The sequence below is a fragment of the Nycticebus coucang genome, chromosome 8 (assembly GCF_027406575.1).
Source record: "Nycticebus coucang isolate mNycCou1 chromosome 8, mNycCou1.pri, whole genome shotgun sequence".
Taxonomy (NCBI): Eukaryota; Metazoa; Chordata; class Mammalia; order Primates; family Lorisidae; genus Nycticebus; species Nycticebus coucang.
Window position 1 is genome coordinate 91219604 of NC_069787.1, and position 6257 is coordinate 91225860.

Sequence of the window (6257 nt, forward strand, 5' to 3'; positions counted from 1 at the left end):
TACCTAACAAATGCGATCAGTGTAACTTGGCTTATTGTACCCTCAATGAATCCCTAACAATAAAATAAAAAAAATAAAAAAATAAAAAGAAGATTCCCGCTGATGTCTGGGCAGGAGTCAGACCTGACGGTCAGATGGGCGGGCCTCCCAGGCTATCCCAGTCTCTAGGACCAGGGGCATTGTGCTCTCTGTATCAAAGGGCCCAGGTCTGAATTCCTACTTTAGAACAGTGAAACAGAGGGAGCACTGTGTGCCATGCCACGCCACCAACCTACATTCACGCAGCTGCCACACCTTCCCCCACAGCCTACAGTGTGTCCAGGCCTGGTGGACTAGGTGGAGGTGGGGCAATGGGCTTTCACAGGAACTTTCTGCCATTCTGAGCATACGACTCGCCCGGCATTATGATTTGGGGAAGTTGTGGGGAGAAGGCCTGGCAGGCAGCTCAGCTGCATTACTCTTTCATTTATTTTGCCTCCCTCTTGCTGCCGCTTTGCCTTCGGAGCCCACCAATCAGGCAGCCGTAAGCTTCCCCTTGAGGGTACCACCAGGCTAGCAGAGAACTCAGGAGAAAAACTTCTAGCGTCCCCTGCTCCTTCTATGCCCTGCCCCAGAGATCTGGCACCCCGGGAACTGGGGTCTAACTTCTGACATGGTGAGTTGCCAGGCACTTCGCGCCTCTCACTTTGTCCAAGCACAGCAGTTGCAGTGGCTGGCAGCAGGCAGCGGTGCTCCAGCACAGCAGACCTGCGTTTGAACTTCGGCTCCAGCTCTGTGGCTCTGTTCATGGGGCTGGCAATTTCTTTTTTTTTTTTTTTTTTTTTTTTTTGTAGAGACAGAGTCTCACTTTATGGCCCTCGGTAGAGTGCCGTGGCCTCACACAGCTCACAGCAACCTCTAACTCCTGGGCTTTAAGCGATTCTCTTGCCTCAGCCTCCCGAGTAGCTGGGACTACAGGCGTCCACCACAACGCCCGGCTATTTTTTGGTTGCAGTTTGGCCGGGGCTGGGTTTGAACCCGCCACCCTCGGTATATGGGGCCAGCGCCTTACCGACTGAGCCACAGGCGCCGCCCGGGGCTGGCAATTTCTTTACTACTTGCCTGAGCCTTGGTTTCCCCAACTGTAAAATAGGGATAGTAGCGTTTCCTTCTCAGAGCTGCTACAAGGATTAAATGTGATTTATATGTGTCTGGCACTTGTTAGGTGTTCAGCCGATAGCTATGTGTCTATTTTCTTATCCTAAATCTTGATCCAACTGGTATCTGTTGGATGTCTCTCATATGCAAGAAAGCTGTCAAGAAACTCTCCCTCACAAGCTGAAAAGGGGAAGGAGAGGGTGTCTTAAGGAAGAGCTCTAAGAACTTCCCCTCCAGGTTTAGCCCAGGTTAACATTTCCAGTCCTGTACGCCCAGTTTTAGAACTCTTCACGACTGAACTTACGTGTTTATCTGATATGCAGCCTGCTGTTATATCATGCCACCTGTATTACATCTTTTCTCTCTACCTAGATTGTAAGCTTCTTGGCAGCTGGGCCCACGACCAGTCCTTTTTTTTTTTTGCAGTTTTGGCCAGGGCTGGGTTTAAACCTGCCACCTCCGGCATATGGGGCAGCGCCCTACTCGTTTGAGCCACAGGTGCTGCCTGGACCAGTCCTTTTTTGTGTGTTTTCCATAGTGCCCAGCACGAGTTGCGTGTATAAAGAAACAGGTGGTTTGATGTAAGGTCTTGCTGATTAAGGGGTGTGTGTGTGTGACCATTGGTAAATACAGTTTGACACCATTTATTCAGAGTGACATTATCATGTGTCACTTAACGAAATTAGTTTTTCCTTTTTAGCCTGTCTTATTCAGGGAGCAAGAAATCTCTCTGGTCCTGAGAAAGAGGGGAAGGATAAAGGAGAGAAATTTTAGATCCTGTGGCTGGTCTACAACTCGGACAGTGGCAAGTGTGCTGACACAGGTCTGGGACACAGACAGAAGGACTAAAGGATGGTAGGTGACTTAAGCAGGGTTCAGAAACTTAAGCTCAGAGGTGTTGCAAATAGAGTCCCCACCAAGTGTGATCAGCAAGTGCCAGGACTGGATTGGAATGAGAAGAACTGCCTACAGCTAGAAACAGCTCAGAGAGCTGTTTGGATCAAGGTCTTACATACAAGTAGGTCAAAAACTTCTATTACCCTGTAAGAAAAAGACCAACAACATATTTTTTTTTTCCCCATAAACAAAAGACTTGATCAGGAACTTCATCGAGGAGGATATCCAAATAACCCACGTGTATGTTGTGCTTGTGAAAACAAAAGAAGGACACAGCATGCTCTAAGATTCTGAAGCAAGGTGGGTTCATTAAATGGGTGAGATTATGTGAGAGATTTGAAAGCAATTAAAATAATACAAAAAAAAGCAAATATAAAGTTAGTGAGGGGGGAATGTTACATGTAATTGCAATGCACTCACCCAATCAGCACAAGCCTCTGGGATGAATCAGCAGGCTAAACTGCTGGGAGGTTTGTCCACAAACCAGTAAAGAAAAGCCATACACAACTATAATACAGTCAGGAGCTGGGAAACCCAAGAACAGCTGACTAGAGTCACTTGGGGTAGGTCCTGGGCAGTGTGTCTACTCCAGGGGTGAGACTTCAAGTCCCTGTTCTGGGGGCTCTCCCTTTTATTGCTCGAAAGAATAATGCACAGGGGGTTGTGTACAACTCAAATATGAGTCAAAAGCCTGGGATGTTTATCATCCCTTCTGGCAGAGTGGCCAAGTCCCCTTGAAGAGCATAAACACCCTCCAGACACCCTGACCCTCAAGGACACTTGTATAAGAGACCTCAGCTTTTATCCTGAGAACAGGGCAAGATCCCAAGGTCAGCAAGTGAACAAAGATGGAGCCGCTCATGCTAAGTTTGGTCAACTCACCTCACTTTCCCTACAATGTATGTGAAAAGGTCCTCCATATCTGTAATCATTTGAGAAGTGCCAATTAAAACCACAATGGGTAACAGTGTATACCCACCCCAAAGCAACAACAACAAAAAGTTGAGTTTCAACATAGCGTATGAAATTGAGGTTGAGGGTTTTTTTTTTCTTTGTCTTGCCTATGGATATACAATTGCTCCAAGCACCATTTTTTGAAAAGACTTTTCTCCTGTCGATGCCTTTGCACCTTTGTCAAAAAGAAGTTGGGCGTATTTGTGAATCCAGCTCTGTGTTCCCTGTTTGTTCCATTGATCGACATGCCTGTCCCTCTGCCAATAGTGCGCTGTCTGGATTACTATAGTTACATAGTAAGTCTCAAAATCAAGTAAGTGATTCTTCCCAGTTTCTTCTTTTTTCAAAATTATTTTAGCTATTCTAGGTCCTGTGACTTCCCATATAAATATAAGAATGATAAGCTTATCAATGACTACAGAAATTTCACTGGAATTTTGATATTGTAAATTCCCTTAAACCTAAGGATTCATTTTGTGGAAAATTGACAACTTTATTATATCGAGGCTTTTAAGCGATGAACACAGTTTATATCTCGACATTTATTTAGGTATCCTTTGATTTATTTTATTAGGATTTTATAGTTATCATCCTATAAGTCCTATACATGCTTTGTTAGATTTATATCTAAGTGTATTTTAAAAGCTTTTTGGAGCAATTAAAAATGGTGTATTTTTAATTTTGGCTTCCACATATTTATTACTATATAAAAATGTGATTGAGTTTTGTTTGTTTTGACCCTGAAACTTTGCTGAACTCACTTATTAGTTCTAAACTTTTTTGGGTTTTGGTAGATTCCTAGGATTTTCTATATAGACAATGGTGTCATTTTCAAGTAGGTACAGTTTTATTTCCTCCTTTCCAATTTATATGCCTTTTTACTTACTTTTCTTGACTTACTGCACTGGCTGAAATTCCATTTGAATAGGAGTGGTGAGAGTAGACATCCTCGTCTTATTCCTGACCTTACAGGAAAACATTGTCTTTCTCCATTAAGTTTCATGTTATTTCTAGGTTTTTTTGTAAATGCTGCTTTTTAAGTTGAGGAAGTTTCTCTTTATTCTTTGCTGCATTTTAAATCATGAATGGGTAAAATATTTTGTCGATTTTTTCTTGGTGTTAATATTCAATAAACTTGTTTTTTCTAGTTATCAAATTTATTATCATAAAGTTGTTCATAGTATCCTCTAAAAATCCCTTTTAATGGTTGCAGAATCTGTAGTAAAATCCGTTTTATTCCCAGTACTGTTGATTTTTTTAAATGATGAAATACTGTATTTTTATTAATAATTTTTTAGAAAATATACAAATATAAAATGAATAAAGTAAATCTAGAAACATAATGAAGGCTGTAAAGTATCTCAAAGCAAAATTTCATACCCAATGATAATTATTGCTAACTTCTTATGGTCTACTCCTTAACATTTAAATTTTTGTGCTCTGAAGATTTTCCTGTCTTAATTATTTATACTGTATCTTTTTTTATTTTTTCAAATTTAATTTTTTAATATATGAAATATAAATACAATTCAAAAGTCATAACTATATGAAAAATATTCTTAGAAGTTCTACTCCCTTTCTGTCCTTTACCCAGCTCCTGTTCACACCCTGTAGGGAACTAATTGGGTAAGTTTCAAGCTATACTGTTTGCACTGTGATTTTGATTTTTGTCCTCTTTCTTGCCAGAGGCTTATTACTTTTATTGATTTTTTTAAGAATTAGCTTTTGTTTCATTGACTTTTTTCCTCTATTGTTTTTGTTTTCAGTTTTACTGATTTTGCCCTTCTCTTTATTTTTTCTTTTTGCTTATTTTGCTCTGCGTTTTTCAGTTTCTTGAGGAAGGGACTTGGATTATGGATTTAAAATTGTTGTTTTCTAATGCAAGCCCTTAGCACTGCATATTTCCCTCTCAGAACTGCTCTAGCTACCTTCCACATGTCTTGATATATTATGTGATATTTTTGTTTTCATTTAGCTCTATGTGTTTTTTATTTTCGTTGAGAATTCTTCTTTGACCTTTGGATTACTTAGAAGTGTGTGTGTTTCTCTTAGTAGAGGCAAGCTCTCACTCTTGCTCAGGCTGGTCTGGAACTCCTGAGCTCAATCAATCCTCCTGCCCTGGCCTCCCAGAACGCTAGGACTACAGGTGTGAGCCACCATACCTGGCCTATTAGAAGTGTTTTTTTTTTTTTTTTTAATTTTCAAGTATTTAGATGTTTTCCTATTATCTTTCTGTTATTAAATTTTAGTTGGTTTCATTTTGGCTTTAGAACGTACTCTATAATTTCAATTTAAAAATATACTTTTGAGGACCTGGACATGGTTTATCTGAGCGACTGTTCCGTGGGCACTTGAAAACATTTATTAGTTATAAAAGTGTCTAAATTCCATATTAGGCCCCTTCCTGGTCAACATACCTAGAGAAGATTTTTCATGACCAAACTCTAACCAATGGGGAGGTGACATCCCACACTATACAGCACGCCCTCCTGAAAATCCCTTTTTAACATTTCTGTCTTCTCTTCCTCCAATGGTCCTGCACAGCCTTTCCAACCTCACGGGCACCAGCCTCGGCTTCCGTCCCAGATCTCACATCATATCCACATCCCATCTCACTCTCTTTATGCTTGTTGTTTGATAGAGGATGTTTTTTTTTTCTCTCAGATTTTAAAATTTGTCTCTTTATTCATCATCTCTTAAATTTTCTTTGTGATTCGTTCTTTTTATCAGAATGTAGAGAATTTGTTAAACAGCACATAACTTTATTTCCTAGGGCTGAATTTAACCTCACCCTTTTATCTGTAGTGCAGATGTCTTCTTGGCCATTTGCCCTGAGGTCTGAGTTGTGGGAACTATCTTCTCTAGTCCTTCCAGAATCTTTGAATAACATGACATGTTCTTCATGATCTTGGTACCAGATGTCATTTTGAAATCTGTTGCTGATACTACATAGATCTCATGGAAAGTGAGGCTTAGGAGTCAAGAAAACCTGGGCACAAATCTATTCTCTGCCATTTCGTAACTATCCAAATATGATGGGTCACATAATCTCACGTTGCTTTAATCTTATCTGTAAATTGGACACCCATAGGGCTATGAAGATAAAGCTGATAATGCATGCTAAAACACTTGGCAGTGACTGCTCAACAGACAATAGTTATTCTATCATGAGTTTGTTACTGCACTTTTGGGCTGTTGCTAGTATCAAAGGTGATGACCTTATGTGTCAGTATCTCTTTCTTCTTTCTCTTTCTAGCTTTTCCTTTTCT